The sequence below is a fragment of the Melanerpes formicivorus genome, unplaced genomic scaffold (assembly GCF_026170545.1).
Source record: "Melanerpes formicivorus ecotype bairdi unplaced genomic scaffold, bMelFor1.0.p_v2 SCAF_138, whole genome shotgun sequence".
NCBI lineage: Eukaryota > Metazoa > Chordata > Aves > Piciformes > Picidae > Melanerpes > Melanerpes formicivorus.
Window position 1 is genome coordinate 573956 of NW_027142490.1, and position 21556 is coordinate 595511.

Below are 21556 nucleotides of genomic sequence, written 5' to 3' on the forward strand. Positions count from 1 at the left end.
AATTTTTTAAAGGAAATAATGAAAACACATGCATGTGCTGACTAATTATGAAGCACTATAATTGTTTCATTTTCTTCCTAATTGGGTAAAAGAAATAGCTTTCTACTCTAATATTTAATAGGTGAGCACACTAGCAGAACACAAAAGTGCCTTAAAACATGGGCCTTTTAAAATTCTGCTAATGGAAAGTGGATTAGAAGCTGGGGGGGGGTGGGGAGGGGAAATACAATCCTACAACAAAATACAATCTTACCTAAGGCTCTGAATTCTCAAAGACTTTTCCTTTGTAAATTTAGAAATCTCTTGGTTTTCAGCAAGAACCTTTCCTGTTCTAAATGGTTTCTTACCTTATAGTGTTCACAGAATCACACAGAATCACAGAATCACCAAGGTTGGAAGAGACCTCAGAGATCATCAAGTCCAACCTGTCACCACAGACCTCATGGCTAAACCATGGCACCGAGTGCCATGTCCTATCCCCTCTTGAACGCCTCCAGGGATGGTGACTCCACCACCTCCCTGGGCAGCACATTCCAATGGTTAACAGCTCTCTCTGTGAAGAATCAGGATCTCAGGTAGTGATAGGACTAGGGGGAATGGAATGAAGCTGGAGGTGGGGAGATTCAGGCTGGAGGTGAGGAGGAGGTTCTTCACCATGAGAGTGGTGAAACCCTGGAATGTGTTGTCCAGGGAGCTGGTCGAGGCCCCATCCCTGGGGGTGTTTAAGAGCAGGCTGGATGAGGCTCTGGCCAGCCTGATCTAGTGTGGGGTGTCCCTGCCCATGGCAGGGGGGTTGGAACTAGATGATCCTTGTGGTCCATTCCAACCCTGAATGAAACTATGAAACTATGAAACTATGAACTTTCTCCTCACCTCCAGCCTACACTTCCCCTGGTGCAGCTTGAGACTGTGTCCTCTTGTTCTGGTGCTGGTTGCCTTAAAGAAGAGACGAACCCCCTCCTGGCTACTATCTTCAGGTAGCTGTAGACAGCAATAAGGTCTCCCCTGAACCTCCTCTTCTCCAGGCTAAACAACCCCAGCTCCCTCAGCCTCTCCTTGTAGGGCTTGTGCTCGAGGCTCGTTGCTGTTAACCCCCCCACCTCTAGACGAATTTCTGGCTTATTATTTATAACCCATTTTGTGAACAAAGGGTTTACTAGGAGCTGTAATAATAGGTAGGCAAGGTGGATGAGGATGTGTGTGTGTCATTTACATTCCTGTTAGTTAACAGTGTTTGAATCCCTTGGAGATGAAGGCAGGATCAGCCTGAGTATGAGACCTGAAAACATGCAGACACTCGTGGACATAAGCTATAATTTTATTGAAGGGCATACCACACCACAAAGTCATTCCTGCAGAAATGAAAACCTGGACATCTATCTTTACAAATAAGGCCTTTTTTTTCCACCCCCCCTCCTCCCTCCCCTCCCCCCCCACCCCCCCTACCCCCACTTTGTTTTTGTTGATAAAAAAGACAGCATATTTTTCAGCACTGCTGTAGCCAGAGGCTGTTTTTGGGAACATGGTTCTTGCATAACAGATTTGCAGAACCCTGCTGGAATGCATGCCCTTAGATTGGCTGGGAAAGTAGGGTGGAAGATTGGGTTGACTTCGGGGTGGTTGGTGGGGTGGGGTTTTTTGTGTGTATTGTTTTGGATTTATGTTGTTGTGGTGGTTTTTTGTTTGGTTGTGGTTTGTTGGCTTTTTTTTTTTCCTCTGCCTGTGTGTGTTTTGGGTTGGGTTGGGTTTTTGTTTTGGTGGGGTTTTTGTGTGGAGTTTTTGTGTGTGTGCTGTTTGTTTGGGTTGGGGTTTTTGTTGGTGCTGGTTTTGTTGTTGGTTTGGGTTGGTTTGGGTTTTGTGTGAGTGTGTGTGGGGGGGTTGTGCTTAAAAAGCTGTATGGAGAAGAGGAGGCTCAGGGGAGACCTTATTGCTCTCTACAACTACCTGAAGGGAGGCTGTAGCCAGGTGGCGGTTGGTCTCTTCTCCCGGGCAACCAGCACCAGAACAAGAGGACACAGTCTCAAGCTGCACCAGGGGAAGTTTAGGCTGGATGTTAGGAAGAAGTTCTATACAGAAAGAAAGATTGGCCATTGGAATGTACTGCCCAGGGAGGTGGTGGAGTCACCATTACTGGAGGTGTTTAGGAAGAGCCTGGATGAGGCACTTGGTGCCATGGTTTAGTTGATTAGATGGTGTTGGGTGATAGGTTGGACTTGATGATCTTGAAGCTCTCTTCCAGCCTGGTCTGGTCTATTCCATTCCATTCCATTCCATTCCATTCCATTCCATTCCATTCCATTCCATTCCATTCCATTCCATTCCATTCCACTCCACTCCACTCCACTCCACTCCACTCCACTCCACTCTAATTCTATTCTATTCTATTCTATTCTATTCTATTCTATTCTATTCTATTCTATTCTATTCTATTCTATTCTATTCTATTCTATTCTATTCTATTCTATTCTATTCTATTCTATTCCAGCATTCACAGTATATTTTGCTACTTTATTAGTTGACAGAGCATGAGCTCAGAGGTGCTCATTCAGTAGAGCATTTTGGTGCATACTTCATTTTAACATCAACTTGGATTCTACTGATATCAGTTCATGTGGTGACTTCCTATGGGTATGGTTAAACACAGTTTGTAGCAGGACCAGAAGCTGCAGTACACCTCTGGTTGAGCAGACTTGGGTCACAAAATCAAGTCTTAAGAGGAGCAGAATGTGCAAATAATGATAGAATCTATCCTAGTCCCTCTGTCCAGCCTCCCTACCCTGGTGCAGATCAACACTCCCACCTAACTTGGTGTCATCTGTGAACTTACTGATGACACACTCTGTGTCTCCATCAAGGTCATCACTAAAGATGTTAAACAGAAGTGGTCTCAACACTGAGGAACAGCACTTGTGGCCAGCCACCAGCTGGATTTAACTCCATTGAGCACCACTCTTTGGGCTGTTCACCCAGCCAGTGCTTTATCCAGCAGAGCCTGTGCCCATCCAAGCCATGAGCAGCCAGTTTGCCCATGAGAGTTCTGTGGGAAATGGTGTCAAAGGCTTTTCAAAGTCTAAGTAGACAATATCCACAGCCTTTCCCTCATCCAGCAGTGAGGTCATCCTGTCATGGAAGGAGGTCAGGCTGGTCAGACAGGACCTGCCCACATAAACCCATGCTGACTGGGCCTGACCCCCTGGTTGTTCTCTATGTGGTGTGCAATGGTGCTTGATGACCTCCTCCATGACCTTCCCTGGTACTGAGGTCAGACTGACAGCTCTATATTTTCCTGGATCCTCCTTTCTCCCTTTCAGTAAAGATCTTGTTGTGGCTTATCCATCATTTAGTTCACCAAAAGTGAAGTGGCTTTTGCAGCCACATTGCTGTGTTTAATGTCCATGCCCTAGTTTTAGTGTCTATGTCTTTCTTGACACACTTTTAAAACCTCTGCAGGGTTCAACTTCACAAAACCCTCATTAGAGTGAAATTAGAGGGTTATTCTCTTCACTGCATCATTCAACCTGCTTAAACATTAAGAAAGAAAGATATAATAAAGAGGGTGTTATTTGAAAATGATAGGATTTGAAACCAACAATTCTCTCTTAGCTCTGGGGCAGACAAATGCAGACATCTTTTGCCAGTATTTAACACGGACCCAGCCCTCAGATAGAGTTCATCATGGTATAATGACAGTGCACTGCTTGTGTAATGAGGAGTTCAGACAGCAGTGTGCTCAGGTGGCCAAGAAGGCCAACAGCATGCAGGCCTGGATCAGGCACAGTGTGGCCAGCAAGAAGCAGGGAAGTGACTGTGGCTATGTCCTCAGCACCGCTGTGGCCACGCTTTTACTGGGCTCAGTTTTTGACTTCTCACTCCAAGAAGGGCATTGAGGTGCTGCAGTGTGTCCAGGGAAGGGCAACAAAGTTGGTGGAGGGTATGGAGAGCAGGTCTGGTGAGGAGAAGCTGACACAAGACCTATGAGGAGAGACTGAGGGAGCTGGGGTTGTTTAGCCTGGAGAGGAGGAGACTCAGGGGTGACCTTATTGCTCTCTACAACTACCTGAAGGGAAGTTGAGCCAGGCGGAGGTTGGTCTCTTCTCCCAGGCAGCCAGCACCTGAACAAGAGGACACAGTCTCAGGCTGCGCCAGGGGAGGTTTAGGCTGGATGTTAGGAAGAAGTTCTATACAGAGAGAGTGATTGCCCATTGGAATGGGCTGCCTGGGGAGGTGGTGGAGTCACCATCACTGGAGGTGTTCAGGAGGAGACTTGATGGGGTGCTTGGTGCCATGGGTTAGCTGTTTGGGTGGGTTGGATTGGTTGATGGGTTGGACATGATGATCTTGAAGGTCTCTCCCAACCTGGTTGATGATGATGATGATGATGATGATGATGATGATGATGAAGTCAGATTGTTTAGTCTTCAGAAGAGAATACTGAAGGGAGACCTCATTGCCCTCTGCAAGGTCCTTAAAGATGGTTGGAGTGAGGTGGGGGCAGGTTCTCCCTGGGGAAATATTTCCCTAGCAAACGTCTGATTCCTTTTTCCTGCCTCCTATCCTGAAAGGCATTTTTTCTTCTCTATTTGCTTCCCAGTCTTAGCTGAACATTTGGGGACTTTTACCTATGACTTGAAACATTATTTCCCTGCTTAAAGATAGAAAAGTGTCTCTCTTTCTGTGATGTCTAGACTGCTTTGTCCTTTGCTCTCTTTTTTTTCCCCCTCGCCTTTTAGACACTCAATAATACTTGGATATTTTTTGCTGAAGAACTCCAAATGGGTGGTTTTGTTATTCTTAAATGCAGAACAGAACCAATCAATAATTCTGTCTCCTGTACAATAGGCCTAGGCTCTGGGTGGCATGCACAAGCAAGGCAAATGAGCCACACAGGATTAACAAGTATTTTGATCTCATTCCTTCTTCAATTCAGCTAAAGCACAACAGTATTCTGTAGGATTAAACAGGAAGCTTTATTAAAGAAAATACACATCAAAGGGATGGACTCTGTCTTTTTGCCTTGTTTTTTTACCTTCTGTTTTGATAAACTTTCTATTTCTTTCAAAGTCTTTGCAGGTGTCACACTTTTATCCCATAGCTACAGCACTCAGCCATTTTCTGTACTCGTTTTGCGTTAGATCCAGCAGGTATTTGGGGAGCCAGTGCAATAATTCTTAAGAGCCTCACCAGAGCTTGTTGAAGTCAAGAAAACTTCAAGGAATAGAATAGAATAGAATAGAATAGAATAGAATAGAATAGAATAGAATAGAATAGAATAGAATAGAATAGAAGACTAGACTAGACTGGACTAGACAAGACTAGACTAGACTGGACTAGACTAGAATAGACTAGAATGGAATAGAATAGAATAGAAGAATAGAATAGAATAGGTTGGAAGAGACCTTCAAGATCATTGTGTCCAACCTAGCACCCAACACCATCTAATCAACTAACCCATGGCACCAAGAACCCCATCAAGCCTCCTCCTAAACACCTCCAATGATGGTGACTCCACCACCTCCCCAGGCAGCACATTCCAATGGGCAGTCACTAGGTTGGAGTGAAGTGTGTGTGTGTGTGGGTCAGTGTCTTCTCCCTAGTATCAGGGGATAGAACAAGAGGAAATGGCCTGAAATTGTGCCAGGGGAGGTTTAGGTTGAAAATTAGGAAAAAATTCTTTCCTGCAAGAGTGGTCAGGCACTGGAACAGGCTGCCCAGGGAGGTGGTGGAGTCACCATGCCTGGAGGTGTTCAAGAAGTGTGTGGACATAACACTCTGGGGAGAGGCTGAGGGAGCTGGGGTTGCTTAGCCTGGAGAAGAGGAGGCTCAGGGGAGACCTTCTTGCTCTCTACAACTACCTGAAGGGAGGTTGTAGCCAGGTGGGGGAACAAGAGGACATAGTCTCAAGCTGCATCAGGGGAGGTTTAGGCTGGAAGTTAGGAAAAAGTTCCTCACAGAAAGAAAGATTTGCCATTGGAATGTGCTGCCAAGGGAGGTGGTGGAGTCACCATCACTGGAGGTGCTTAGGAAGAGACTGGATGGGGTGCCTCTGCCATTAGCAGGGACACTTACCACTAGTCCAGGTTGCTCAAAGCCTCATCCAGCCTGGTCTTCAACACTTCCAGGAATGAGACATCCACAACTTCTCTGGGCAACCTGTTCCAGTGTGTAGCCATCCTTATAGGAAAGGACTTCTTCCTAATGCCCAATCTAAATCTCTCCTGCTCTAGTTTCAAACCATTGCTCTTTGTCCTATCACAACATGGCCATATAGAAATTCCTTCCTCAGTTTTCATGTAGCCTTCTCTTCTGCAGGCTGAACAGACCCAACTCTCTCAGCCTGTCCTCATAGGGACAACTGTGTCCAGTCCTGGGGCCCTCAGTTTGGGAAGGATGTTGACTTGCTGGAACAAGTCCAGAGAAGAGCAATGAAGTTGGTGAGGGGTTTGGAACACAGCCCTATGAGGAGAGGCTGAGGGAGCTGGGGTTGCTTAGACTGGAGAGGAGGAGACCCAGGGGAGACCTTATTGCTCTCTACAACTACCTGAAGGGAGGTTGTAGACAGGCAGAGGTTTGTCTCTTCTCCCAGGCAACCAGCACCAGAACAAGAGGACATAGTGTCAGGCTGTGCCAGGGGAGGTTTAGGTTGGATGTTAGGAAGAAGTTCTATACAGAGAGAGTGATTGCCCATTGGAATGGGCTGCCTGGGGAGGTGGTGGAGTCACCATCACTGGAGGTGTTCAGGAGGAGGCTTGATGGGGTGCTTGGTGCCATGGGTTAGTTGTTTAGGTGGTGTTGGATGATAGGTGCTCTAAGTGCTCCAGCCCTCCAATCATCATTGCAGCCCTCCTCTGGACTCTCTCCAACAGATCCATGTCCTTCTTGTGTTACAGACTCCATAGCTGGACACAGCACTCCAGGTGGGGTCTCATGAGAGCAGAGTAGAGGTGGAGAATCACCTCTCTTGTCCTTCTGCTCAAGTTTATTTTGCTGCACTCCAGCACATGGCTAGCAATGTATAGGTCTTTCTGACTGCAGGCAGCAGTTTCTGCAGCTGGCTGATGTGGAGCAGCCACTACCTGAAGAGAGTGCCCTGTGTGGGCACACAGCATGGCCACGTGGTGCTGCCAGGCAGCGCTGCCTCATCTGATGCTCTGATGGCTCTCTGCTGTTCTGTCATCCTGCCAACTTCATGACTATTTCTGAGCTGCAAATTGATTTAAAAACACCCATAATGACCTGCTTGCATCCAATCAATCACAACTCATTACAGGGGTAATAAAGGTGTGTTACAAACTGTCATAGATTTTCTTAATGGCTCCCTTGGATTTCCAGTTCTTTGGTATTCAGACACATTTTCAGCCCATGCCAGTGTCTGGGTGAAGTGGGAGAGTGGAGGTGTGTCATGAGAAGATGCAGAAATGTTTCACACTGACTATTCAACAGGCTGCTTCTGGGTTGAAACCCAGCTGGATGAAAACAGGCTGCATTCTGTTATGTCACTTAACCATGGAATCATAGAACTGTCAGGGTTGGAAGAGACCATTGAGATCATTTGGTCCAGCTGCTTGTCTAGTGCCTGCAATCCCATGACTGCTTTGGATGGTTCTGAATGCATGTTTAAATACAGAATTGAATACAGAATTAGCCAGGTTGGAAAAGAACTTTGAGATCATCAAGGCCAACCTCTCATCCAACACCATCTAATCAACTAAATCACAGCACCAAATGCCTCATCCAGTCTCTTTTTAAACACCTCCAGTGATGGTGACTCCACCACCTCCCTGGGCAGCACATTCCAATGGCCAATCTCTCTTTCTGTGAAGAACTTCTTTCTGACATCCAGCCTAAACATCCCCTGGCACAGCTTGAGACTGTGTCCTCTTGTTCTGGTGCTGGTTGCCTGGGAGAAGAGACCAGCCCCCACCTGGCTACATCCTCCTTTCAGATAGTGTAGATGCCAGTAAGGGCTCTTCTTCTCCAGGCTAAACAATCCCAGCTCCCTCAGCCTCTCCTCACAGGGCTGTGTTCCAAACCCCTCCCCAGCTTTGTTGCCCTTCTCTGGACACCTTCCAGCAACTCAACAGCTTTCCTAACCTGAGGGGCCCAGAACTGGACACAGGACTCAAGGTGTGCCCTAACCAGTGCTGAGTACAGGGGCACAATGACTTCCCTGCTCCTGCTGCCCACAGTATTCCTGATACTGACCAGGATGCCATTGGCCTTCTTGGCCACCTGGGCACACTGCTGGCTCATGTTCAGCCTACTGTCAACCAGTACCCCCAGGTCCCTTTCTGCCTGTAGCACTGCATGGGGTTGTTGTGGCCAATGTGTAGAACCCAGATGTGTTCAATCTCATGCCATTGGACTCTGCCCACCTGTCCAGCCTGGCAAGGTCCCTCTTCAGAGCCCTCCTACCCTCTAACAGATCAACATCTGCTCCTAACTTGGTGTCATCTGCAAACTTACTGATGATGGACTCAATGCCCTCATCCAGATCATCGATAAAGATACTGAACAGGATCCTAGAAAGCCACACTAGAAATCACCTAGGTAGGTGTCACTGAAGCATACTGATGCAAGGGAATGCTGACCTAACCTCAGCACATGGTCATTGCCTGCATAGCATCTACTCATGTTGACACAGTGATGTTCCTGTCTTCCTGAAGTTAGTAGAATGGCCTTCAAAGGTCTCTTCCAACTTCAACAGTTCTATGATTCTATAATCCAGAAAGAGGAGGGGAAGCAAAGACACAGCCCTGCCTTCAGTTCTGCCCAAGTCAGTAGGAAAAATCAATAATCAGGAGACAAGATGGAGTGGAACAAAATGCTTAGGAAGCCACAAAATGGGAAGTGTTAAGACAAGAAAAGAGCTCTCTTAAAAGGAGGGAGAAGACATGCTGAGAAAACAAGGAAGGAAGAAAAGGAATAGGCTAGGCAGGAAAAGAATGCACAAGAACAAAGGACAACCATTTTTACACTGAAGAGAAGAAAAGAAGAAAAAAAACAAACCTTAAGGAAAAATGAATTCAAAATGTATCCAGAAAGATTAATGACAGAGGGGAAAAAAAGCCAGAACAGAGTGAAGTGGCAAAGAGAAAGAGGGAGACAGAGTACATGTAAAGGAAATCTTTAATTAGTGCACAGGACAGAGATATCTGTGGAAAAAGAAAGGGAAAAAGCATGTGGGTGAAATATAGGTCCCTTCAGGATCAAGGTTTTATGCCTCTTTATCACTACTGGCATTTTAAAGTTGAACACAGTCCTCTCATCTTGGTTGCCCTGCCTTTTTTCCCCCCCTCCCTGTGACTATGTAAATCACAACTCCCCAATGTAATACACACTTTCCTCTTTTGTATTGGTGTTGTTGCACATTTTTGATCACTGTGTTCTTCTGACACTGATTCCCTTCATAACAACAACCTTTTTTATCTGTACTGACTGGGGGTTTCTGCCTGACAGCTTCTCTTACCTGGGGAATTTTGTTTGGTAGAACTGCTGGCATCCAATCATTCTGCATTTGGTCTGCAGCCCTCAGCACCTCAGCAATGCTGGACATTGCCAGGCTGGGTATTAGGAGGAAGTTCCTCACAATGAGGGTAGTGAAATACTGGAACAAATTTCCCAGAGATGTGGTGTAGGCTCCATCCCTGGAGAAGTTCAAGGTCAAACTAGATGGGCCCCTGAGCAACCTGATATAAGTTAAAGTTTAGTAGATGAGATGGTGTTGGGTGATAGGTTGGACTTGATGATCTCGAAGGTCTTTTCCAACCTGGTTGATTCAATTCAATTCAATTCAATTCAATTCAATTCAATTCAATTCAATTCAATTCAATTCAATTCAATTCAATTCAACTCAATTCAATTCAACTCTACTCAACTCCTATCCTATCCTATCCTATCCTATCCTATCCTATCCTATCCTATCCTATCCTATCCTATCCTATCCTATCCTACCCTACCCTACCCTACCCTATCCTATCCTATCCTATCCTATCCTATCCTATCCTATCCTATTCCTATCCTATCCTAATCCTATCCTATCCTATGTGATTCTCCCCCTCTCTTCTTGTTACACCCCACCTGGAGTACAGTGTCCAATTCTGGGGCCCCCAACACAAGAAGGATGTCTCAAATTCTTGGAATGGGTCCAGAGGAGGACCAGAAAGATGATCAGAAGTCTGGAGCACCTCACCTATGGCTGAGGGAGTTGAGGCTGTTTGGTCTGAAGAAGACTTGGGAGGTACTTTATAGCAGCCTTCAAGTACCTGACAGTGGCTGCAGGAAAGCTGGGGAATGTTTTTTTACAAGGGCTTGTAGTGACAGGAAAAGAGGAAATGGATTGAAACAGGAAGAGGGCAGATATAGACCAGATATTATGAAGAAATTCTTTACAGTGAAGGTGGGGAGACACCAGACCAGGTTACCCAGGGAGGCTGTGGATGCCTCCTCTGTGGAAGTGTTTAAGGCTAGGTCGGATGAGGCCTTGAGCATCCTGGTCTAGTGGAATGTGTCCTGCCCATGGCAGGGGAGTTGAAACTAGATGATCCTTAAGGTCCCTTCCAACCCAACCCATTCTATGAGTCAGTGTCCCTTGTTGCAAGGGGGTTGGACAAGATGACCTCAAGAGTCCCTTCCACCACGATGCAGTCTATGATTCTGTGTGTACCTCCCAGCTAATGCCATATCTTTCAAAGGACACACTGGTGGTGAAACCTTCTTCTGGCTGTATTTACAACGAGGTTGCTGATGGCCAATCTGTTTTCTGAGTCCTGCTGCAGTTTATTTTTCACACAGATGACTCCCATGAATTAGCTTTTGTCAGAGAGACATAGAGTCGTCAGCTCCCACTCCAGTGCCTGACACTGGGACACTCTGAGGGTTTGAACTCTTCATTAGAGAAATTGGATTATAGAATGCATCTGTCTCAGAAACAGGTTCAGTTAATGGTGGTGAAAGATAATGAAATTCTGAAAGGCCTGATCACTTCTTTTTCCCCCTGTTTTGAAAAGCCTGACAGGCTCATTTGTATTGTGGCTTCCTCCAGTTCCTGAGCTAATGTAATGAGGGAAGCAGACAGGCGGAGAACAGCCCTGCCTTCAGCATCTGGCCCTCAGCATGGAGCTGAGTGTAGTTTTCAAAGGCACCACTGATATGTTCTGTGTTATGGGTGGGTTTTTTTGCAGGCTTTGAAGGAATTTGATATGCACCATGAAAAATTTCTGAAGTAAACTTTGGATGAAAGAGAGAGGATGGAGGGAACGTTTCTCCCATCTTCTGAAACTGAATGGCAAACTTGGGGTTCAAAACTTGTGTGGCTTGTAGATGTTGTAGCTGAATTTAACTTTGGATGAAAGAGAATGGAGGGAATATTTCTCCCATCTTATGAAACTGAATAGCAAACTTGGGGTTCAAAACTTTTGTGGCTTGTAGATGTTGTAGCTGAGTTAAACTTTGGATGAAAGAGAGAGGATGGAGGGAACATTTCTCCCATCTTCTGAAACTGAATGACAAACTTGGGGTTCAAAACTTGTGTGGCTTGTAGATGTTGTAGCTGAAGGGTCGACCTCAGAATGGCCTTGAGCAATCTGGTCTAGTGGAGGGTATTCCTGCCAAAGCCAGGGAGGTTGGAGCTAGATGATCTTCAAGGCTCCTTCCAAGCCAAACCATCACAGGAATCTTCAAAGTCCCTTCTAACCCAAACCATTCCACAAATCTGTGAATCTGTGTGAATTTGAACAAACTTCAGTCCAGTCAGTACAGGCAGTGGAGGTAAGGTAATCCAGACTCAGGTGTCATGCAAGACTCATGCAAGAGGAGGTGGTGGAGTCACCATCACTGGAGGTGTTCAGGAGGAGACTTGGTAGGGTGCTTGGTTGCATGGTTTAGTTGGTTGGGTGGTGTTGGATGATAGGTTGGATGTGATGATCTTGAAGGTCTCTTCCAACCTGGTCTGGTCTGGTCTGGTCTGGTTCTATTCTACTCTATTCTATTCTATTCTATTCTATTCTATTCTATTCTATTCTATTCTATTCTATGAACCTGCACCTGGGTCAGGGCAATCCACCATGTCAACTGGGGGATAACAACACTGAGGGCAGTCCTTGAACTTGGGGGTGCTGGGGAGTGAGAAGCTGGACATGAGCCACCAATGTGCACTTGGTTTTATGCCTCCTTGTCAAGCTGCTGTAGATGATCAGCATGGTTGGAAGAATTTCTTTACTAGTAGACTTGTTCTGTATGAGACTGTGAGAGAGGGAGGTACAGTAGGGGGATGGGAAAAATGAGTGTGTTAAAACCTGTAGCAGGTGGATGCTCTTTCTGTTTAGGATTTAGCTACTGACAGTAGTAGGTACTATTGGCTTTGCAAATATTGACTTGCTTATAATCACTACAGGTCAGAGGGCACATTAAAGATAGTTGAAGACTGTGAAAGGTAGCTATGCATGCCACACAGATGACATCCTTACAGACACACAGAATGGTAGGGTTTGGAAGGGACCTCACCAAGTACAACCCCCTTGCCAAGGCAGGTTCACCTAAAGAAGGTCACACAGGAACAAGTCCAGGTGAGTTTTGCATGTCTCCAGAGAAGGAGACTCCACAGCCTTTCTGGGCAGCCTGTTCCAAGGCTCCAGCACCCTTAAATTAATGAAGTTCCTCCTCATGTTCAGATGGAACTTCTTATAGAATCATAGAATCAACCAGGTTGGAAAAGACCTCAGAGATCACCAAGTCCAACCTATTACCTAACACCTCATGACAACTAAACCATGGCACCTAAAATACTCTTGGGCTGTCTCTGGTTCACAAGAGACTGGATAGCACAGAAAGCACCATGATGGTCACAAAGCAGTTGAGAAGCAAGTCTGTGCTTGTCACCCCTTGTCCTGTCACTGGGCACCACTGAAAAAAGACTGGTCCCACACTCCTGACACCCACCCTTTAAGTATTGATCAGCACTGACAACATTCCCTCCCAGTCTTCTCTTTTCCAGACTAAAATGCTCTAAGTCTCTCAGTCTTTCCTCATAGGGGAGCTATTCCTGTGTCCTCATCAACTTTGTAGCCCTCCCTCACCATCTCTGTATCCCTCTCTCATCATCTTTGTAGCCCTCATCATCTTTGTAGCCTCTCTCATCATCTTTGTAGCCCTCATCATCTTTGTAGCCTCTCTCACCATCTTTGTAGCCTCTCTCACCATCTCTGTAGCCCTCCCTCATCATCTTTGTAGCCTCTCTCATCATCTTTGTAGCCTCTCTCATCATCTCTGTAGCCCTCCCTCACCATCTCTGTAGCCCTCCCTCACCATCTCTGTAGCCCTCCCTCACCATCTCTGTAGCCCTCCCTCATCATCTTTGTAGCCTCCCTCACCATCTCTGTAGCCCTCCCTCATCATCTTTGCAGCCTCTGTCATCATCTCTGTAGCCCTCCCTCACCATCTCTGTAGCCCTCCCTCACCATCTCTGTAGCCCTCTCTCATCATCTTTGTAGCCCTCATCATCTTTGTAGCCTCTCTCATCATCTTTGTAGCCCTCCCTCACCATCTCTGTAGCCCTCCCTCACCATCTCTGTAGCCCTCTCTCATCATCTTTGTAGCCCTCATCATCTTTGCAGCCTCTGTCATCATCTCTGTAGCCCTCCCTCACCATCTCTGTAGCCCTCCCTCACCATCTCTGTAGCCCTCTCTCATCATCTTTGTAGCCCTCATCATCTTTGTAGCCTCTCTCATCATCTCTGTAGCCCTCCCTCACCATCTCTGTAGCCCTCCCTCATCATCTTTGTAGCCTCCCTCACCATCTCTGTAGCCCTCCCTCATCATCTTTGCGGCCTCTGTCATCATCTCTGTAGCCCTCCCTCACCATCTCTGTAGCCCTCCCTCACCATCTCTGTAGCCCTCCCTCATCATCTTTGTAGCCTCCCTCACCATCTCTGTAGCCCTCCCTCATCATCTTTGCGGCCTCTGTCATCATCTCTGTAGCCCTCCCTCACCATCTCTGTAGCCCCCCTGTGTGACAAACCAAATGATACAAGAGTAACTAGTTTCCTGTTTCCACTCTCCTAACTGTGCAGTAATTATATTTCTGTAGATGTATGTATACCTAAGGAGCTCTGGCTAAACTGTTTGCCTCTGGGAGCTTTTGGAATAAGCTTTGTTTTCTTACCAGCCTCCCAGTGATCTCAGATAAGCAAATTGCACCTCTGTGAAGGGAACAGAAGCAAATCTATTGTTCTGATGTTTATCTATGTGCATATTTTGAATGAAGTGTGATCTCATTCTCCATTCACTGCCCTGTTTTCTGCTCCAGTTTATCTCTGAATGTATTTTCTTTGACCACCCCTCTGATGCAGATACTCAGAGTAATCTTAATGAGTGGGAAGCCACTGGTTCTTATTAAAGCTGTTTAAGCAGTGGAAGGTTTCATTTTCTTGTGTAGGCTCATCTTATTCTTAATTGTAATTATCTCATTCCCTAAAGTGTCTGTGCTTCCATTATTAACTCCTATTAATAACTGGTATTAATAATACACTGTGCAAATCCCAGTCTGTGCTGAAACAGACCTCAGAGAAGGAGGAAACTGCCTTCATTTTTGCTTTGTTTTATTTTGTTTTCAAAGGAAGCAGAAATGTTGAAGGTAAACCCAAGCAATATTGCACTGGATCCTCTAGTCTTCTGCTGCCTTCCTCTTCTAATCCTACCAAGAAGCACTAACCTTGCCCTGAATAAATACAGGAAAGGCCCTGCCTTGAAAGGCTGATTTTAACTCCCAGTTCATGCCAAGGTCACACTGCCCTTGTGCAGCTGCAGTGCTAAAACTGGCACCCTGGTAGTATCACAGTGTCACCAAGGCTGGAGGAGACCTCAAAGATCATTGAGTCCAACCTGTCACCACAGACCTCATGACTAGACCATGGCACCGAGTGCCACATCCAATCCTCTCTTGAACACCTCCAGGGATGGTGACTCCACCACCTCCCTGGGCAGCACATTCCAGTGGCTAACAACTCTCTCTGGGAAGAACTTTCTCCTCACCTCGAGTCTAAACTTCCCCTGGTGCAGCTTGAGACTGTGTCCTCTTGTTGTGGTGCTGGTTGCCTGGGAGAAGAGACCAACTGGCTACAACTACCCTTCAGGTAGTTGTAGAGAGCAATGAGGTCTCCCCTGAGCCTCCTCTCCAGGCTAAACTCTAGTAGCTCTAGCTGGAAAAATTGAAAGCATGCCCTGAATCACTTCTTCCAGGAAAGGGTCATCAGGCACTGGATCAGGCTGCCCAGGGAGGTGATGGAGTCACCATCCCTAGAGGTGTTTAAAAGATGCTAGGATGAAGAGCTTTGGGACATGATCTAACAGTTGTGTACAGGGAGATGTTAGGTTAAGGTTGTACTAAGTGATCTTAAGGTCCTTCCCAACCAGGTGATTCTGATTCTTTTTCTGACTCTAATTAAGAACTGAGGTTGAGGGAGGTAGAAACAACAAAGGTTGTTCAGAAGAGATATTAGGTGTTTGTATTCTCCCTGTATCTTTAAGTACTTCTTAGAAGGCATAGTCAAAAATGGCTGCTGGACGTTGCTTTGTGTTAGATAGCATCAGTGTGTTCCAGAAACACTTCCCCTTAGTATCTGGGGATAGAATGAGAGGAAATGGTCTGGAATTGTGCCAGGGGAGATTTAAGGTGGAGATTAGAAAGGATTTCTTCCTGCAAGAGAGGTCAGACATTGGAACAGGCTGCCCAGGGAGTCACCATGCCTGGAGGTTCGCAAGAAACGTGTGGCTGTGGCCCTTTGGGACATGGTTTAATGGCCTTGGTGGTGTTAGGTTGACAGTTGGACTCGATGACCCTAGAGGTCTTTTCCAACTGAAACAATTCTATGGAATACTAATCACAATGAGATTTCATTTTCAACAAAATGGAAAGCAGTGAGGTGTCCTCCTCATTTGCTGTAACACAGTGTTTTGCAAAGACTGAAGCTGGTCAGGCTGGAACCCCTTGGCTCCACTTTGGAGAGGCTTTTTGCTCCCAGTTTTCCTTTCCAAGGAAAAATCCTAAACAAGAAATGTCAAAATAAGTTTGGGCTTGGGAGGTGATCTGTTGGAGAGGAGCTCTGGGAGAAAAAGTTTGGGACCAGGGAATCCTGGTGGATGACAGAATGGCCATGAGCCAGCAATGTATTGTTCTAGCTGAGAAGGCTGGTGGCATTCTGGGATGAAACTAGAAGACTGTGGCAAGCAGGTCTAGGGAAGCTCTCCTGCCCCTTGCCCCTCTACTCTGCCTTGGTGAGGCCACATCTGCAGTACTGTGAGCTCTGGGCCACCTGCTACAAGCAGCACAGGGACTTACTGGAGAGCATACAGCAAGGGCCTACAAAGACAATGAGAAGGGTTGGACTGGATGATCTTTGAGGTCTCTTCCAACCTTGGTGATTCTGTGATTCTGTGACTGGAACATCTCTTTTATGAGGAAAGACTCAGAGAACTGTGGTTTTTTTAGTCTGGCCAAGAGCAGACTGAGGGGGGATCTCATCAATGCTGATCAATACTTAAAGGGGTGGGTGTCAGGAGGGTGGGACCAGTCATTTTGTCATTGGTGCCCAGTGACAGGACAAGGGATACCAGGCAGAAACTTGAACATAAGAACTTCCATCCGAAATAGCAAGTGAGATTTTAATTCAAACCATTTGTAGGGCAAATTCTGAGAAGAAGCATTCTGTCCTGATCTAATATGGGAAGATTCAAAGTCCTGGGCTGCCTCTGAGACAAAAATGCTGGCTTCTTCACAGCTCTGATGATATCCATAGCTCAAGTGTTGCGCTGATCCTGGATTGCTTGACCAGTGAAGCTGCTTTTGTGCATGTGTGTGTTCTGCAGATGGCTTCCATTCCTCTTTATCACAGCAGTTCCTAATATCAGCCAGAAATATCTGCACAAAAGCCTCTGTTATGTCTCCAGGCTTGAATAGTGGCCAATATTAGATGTATGGAAAATAGTAACTGTGTCTTGATTTCTTGCATTTTGTACTGACATAGCCTGAGCCTGAGAAAATGCAGTGTGTAAACTGAAATTGAATTGAGCCATAAAGACTTCAATTATTCACTTGGGAAGTATGATTTTGAGGGCCATCCAAACCCTAGAGATCAAGGGAGAAATAAATCAAAGCATTTTCTCTTTTGTTATTGGGGGGATTTTATCTTTGCTTACTGAATCCTGTGCTGGGCAGCCAAGAGAAAAAAATTCTTGCAAGGGGCAGGGGATTTGACACTTTCATTCTGATGCTGCCCTGTGGCAATGTTCAGGATAGGTGGAAGTGTCTTCTGAACCCAACCTCGCCACAGGGCACATGAAATGTGCAGCACCTTGAAAGGCTTTGTCTCTCATTACTGAAGAAATAAATCACAGAATCAATCACCAAGGCTGGAAGAGACCTCAAAGATCATCGAGTCCAACCTGTCACCCAAGACCTCATGACTAAACCATGGCACCAAGTGCCACGTCCAATCCCCTCTTGGGCACCTCCAGGGATGGGGACTCCACCACCGCCCTGGGCAGCACATTCCAATGGCTAACAACTCTCTCTGTGAACAACTTTCTCCTCACCTCCAGCCTAAACTTCCCCTGGCACAGCTTGAGACTGCATCCTCTTGTTCTGGTGCTGCTTGCCTGGGAGAAGAGACCAACCCCCTGCTGGCTACAACCACCCTTCAGGTAGTTGTAGACAGCAAGAAGGTCTCCCCTGAGCCTCCTCTTCTCCAGGCTACGCAACCCCAGCTCCCTCAGCCTCTCCTCACAGGGCTGTGCTCCAGACCTCTCCCCAGCCTCATTGCCCTTCTCTGGACACGTTCAAGTGTCTCAATGTCCTTCTTGAACTGAGGGGCCCAGAACTGGACACAGTACTCAAGGTGTGACCTAACGAGTGCTGAAGCTCCCTTTTAGACTTTGCCACAACACCAGGGGTTCCAGATGCACTTTTCTGTTACAACAAAAGTGCTTGAGCAAGTGATTGTGACTCTCTACCCCAGCACTGGTTAGGATGCACCTTGAATATTGGGTTCACTTTTGAGTCCCTCACTATAAGAGGGATATTGAGGTACTGCAGTGTTTCCAGAGAAGGGCAACAAAGCTGGTGAGGGGTTTGGAGAACAGGTCTGGTGAAGAGCAGATGAGGAAAATGGGATTGTTCACTCTGGAGAAGTGGAGGCTGAGGGGAGACCTCATTGCTCTCTGCAGCTCCCTGAAAGGAGGTTGGACTGAAGTGGGGGTCAGTCACTTTTTCCTAGTTTCAGGTGATAAAACAATAGGTAATGGCCTGAAACTGAGCTAGGGGAGGTTTAGGTTGGATATTAGGGAAAATGTCTCTCCTTCAAGAGTGGTCAGGCACTGGAACAGGCTGCCCAGGGGGGCGAGAGTGTCACCACCTGTGGAGTTCAGGAAATGTGTGGCTCTGGTACTTTGGGACATGGTTTAATGGCCATGGTGGTGTTAGGTTGATGGTTGGACTCAATGACCCTGGAAGTCTTTTCCAACCACAACTATTCTATGATTTTATGATTCCAAGGGTGGCAGCTTCCCTCTGTGCTCAAGCACAGAGAGGGAAGGGCTAAAGCAGGTAGGGGTAGGGCTGAGACTAGACAGGGCTGTCAGACATTGCCTTTCAAGCACACTGTAGTGACAGGGAATTTTTCTCTGTCATAGGATTATGCAAGCATCTCTGTTCCACCCACCTGTATCATTACTGAAACAATGGATGGCATATCTTGCCTGCTATCATCTGGGTGGCAAATACACTTTAGGGAGGGAATGAAAGGTGGGTGTGAAAAAAGCCTGGCTGCTGCAATTGTCTCCTATTAGCTTAAACACTTCTCCCTCTTTTCTGCAAGTTTATGTTGATCCAGGCTGAGGAGAAGAGAGGAGGAAGCAAGGGAGATGTTATCTGGAGTTGCTTCACCTCCTTGGTTTGTGTTTTGTTCTATTCATGTTTCAAGCTGGTAATTAATATTTAGACCACCCAAGGCAGTGTGTAGTTTTTGTGAAACAAAATAATTCAACCTTTTTCTCCACCTTTTTAGTTTCAATCCATCCCTAGGAAGCTCCCCTGAACAGGCTACATTCTTAGAAGGAGGGCAAGGAAGCTTAAGAGGAGTGTGTCCAGCACTTGGTGCCATGGTTTAGTTGATCAGATGGTGGTGGGTGATAGGTTGGACTTGATGATCTGGAAGGTCTTTCCCAGCCTGGTTAATTCTGTAAAGTCTATGTTCAGAGAACAGAAGGGACAGGACCACAGGATGTTTGTGTGCTTGTTCCCTCTCAATTGCAATGTTTCCCTCCTCCTCGTGCCTGCACAGGTTCTCGCTCTGCTGACAAGGATGGTGTCTGAAAGCTTAAGCCATCTTCAGCTCTTTCTTGACTGTCCCAATAACATTACAGTATGAAATCCAAAGGAGGCATAGCAGCATTGTCCTAGGTAGCTGCTGGGAAACTGACATTAGAGCACAAGCAGGAAAACAAAATCTTGCAAGCTGGTAATCCCTGTGCTTCTTTGTCTACAGGCAAGCCAGGTTAATCCCAAAATATTGCTACTGTCTCTACTGCTGACATGCCATCTGCTCTTCTTCGTGCTAGACGTGACCAGGTATGAACTTTAAAGCCCTTCTTGTAGGTGAAAATTGTTTGTGTCATCAAACATTTCATCTGCATGTAAACATTCTCTCTGTTTGCCTTGCAGAAACCCCTTTCTTTAGTGATGTAATGAGCGTTGGTAGCAGACCCTAGAGGCTTGGGGGGCTTGCATGCTTTCTGGAAGGGTTTTGGTGGACCCAGATGCCTAGTTCTCAGGTGCACCACTATGTTCTTCTGCTGTTTTGGCAGCCTATTTGGCAGCATTTTCCCCCAAATGGTAAACAAACAATCAAGGCTCTATTTTGGCAGCTATGAATAAGAAGGAGATAAAAAGTCTTGCTGAAAACTGGCTCACATGCTTAGGCAAGCTGGCCCAAGAACCAGTGGGTAAATCCCCAGCAGCTGGATGCCTTTTACAGCAGGAAGTTATGTAAGGATAGGACAGTGACACAGAATCATTGAACCATGCAATGGTTGGGGTTGGAATGGACCTCCAGAGACCATCGAGTCCAACCTCCCTGACAAAGCAGGATGCCCTAGGGCAGGCCACACAGGAATGTGTACAGGAGGGTTTGGGAAGGTCTCCAAAGCAGGTGACTCCACAACCACTCTGGGCAGCCTGTTCCACTGCCCACACCATTAAGTGGGAGGGTTGATCTGCTGGAAGATAGGAAGGCACTGTAGAGGTGTACCTGGACAGGTGGGATCAATGGGCTGTGGTCACTTGTATGAGGTTTAACAAGGCCAAGTACCAGGTCCTGCACTTAGCATCACAACAACCCCATGCAATGCTCCAGGCTTGGGGTAGAGTGTCTGGAAATCTGCACAGCAGAAAAGGACCTGGGGGTGTTGGTTGGCAGCTGGCAGAGCAGGAGCCAGCACTGTGCTCAGAGGGCCAAGAAGGCCACCAACATCCTGGCCTGGATCAGCAATAGAGTGGCCAGCAGGTGTATGGAAGTGATTGTGCCCCTGTACTGAGCACTGGTGAGGCCACACCTGGAATCCTAGGTTCAGTTTTGGGCCCCTTGCTCCAAGAAGGACATGCTGATGCTGAAGCACATCCAGGGAAGGGCAGCAAAGGCGGCGAGGAGTATGGAAACCATATCTAATGAGGAGCAGCTGAGGGAACTGGAGAAGAGGAGGCTGAGAGGAGACCTCATTGCTCTCTACAGTTACCTGAAAAGGGGTTGCAGTGAGGGGGTGTTGGCCTCCTCTCCCAAGTAACTAACAAGACAAGAGGAAATGGCCTCAAGTTGCACCAAGGGAGCTTTAGGTTTGATATTAGGAAGAGTGGTGAGGCATTGGAACAGGCTGCTCAGGGAGACAGTAGAGTCACCATCCCTGGAAGTGTTCAAGTAGATGTGGCACTTTGGGGACACAGTCTAGGGATCATGGAAGTATTAGGGTAGAAGGTTGGACTTGATGATCTTAGAGATCAACCTTAATGATCCTATGATGCTGTGAGTTAACATCATGTAGGAGATCCATCTCTTACCCTCCACTGTGTCTCTGTGTTATGACACAGTTGGTAATACCACAGTTACATATAGATTTTTCTTCCACAGGACCACATCTCATTGATCATGCAGGATGGATGCTCCTCACTTAATCAGCAGTCTCTTCTTTACTCCTCCTTTTAAGGTGAGAAGCCCCCAAGCCTTATTTACTCCACACTATTCAAATCCTCCTCTAAAGACAGGATTTTCAGTTGCCTCTTGGGCTTTTCTATTGAACTCCTCCCTGTGGTATCTGAGCACTTCAGAAGAAATGCATTTATTTGTACAAGACCCTTGTGAGAATATTATTAGCCCCATTTGACAGATTCACAGGCAAAATGTTGGCTTCCCAGTCTGAGGCACCTAGGGCTGTATTTCTCCAGTGTGCTCAGCTTTATCTGTTTAAAGCAGAGTTCAGGTCCTGTGAGCTCAGCTGCAATAGTCAGCAGTTCAGC

General features: G+C 46.6%; 1 protein-coding gene across 4 annotated transcripts in view; it reads left to right on the forward strand.

The window, feature by feature from the left end:
• The window catches only part of LOC137456809 (zinc finger protein 469-like), a 138781-nt gene that overhangs the window by 87850 nt on the left and 29375 nt on the right, over positions 1-21556 (forward strand). For 3 of the 4 annotated variants that reach the window (XR_010991110.1, XR_010991109.1, XR_010991108.1), the window contains 2 exons: positions 19536-19618; positions 21171-21246. The exons of the other annotated variant lie outside the window; for it this stretch is intronic. The gene's annotated coding sequence lies outside the window, so the exon portion shown is untranslated. The remainder of the gene's footprint in view (positions 1-19535; positions 19619-21170; positions 21247-21556) is intronic. 4 annotated transcript variants of the gene reach the window in all.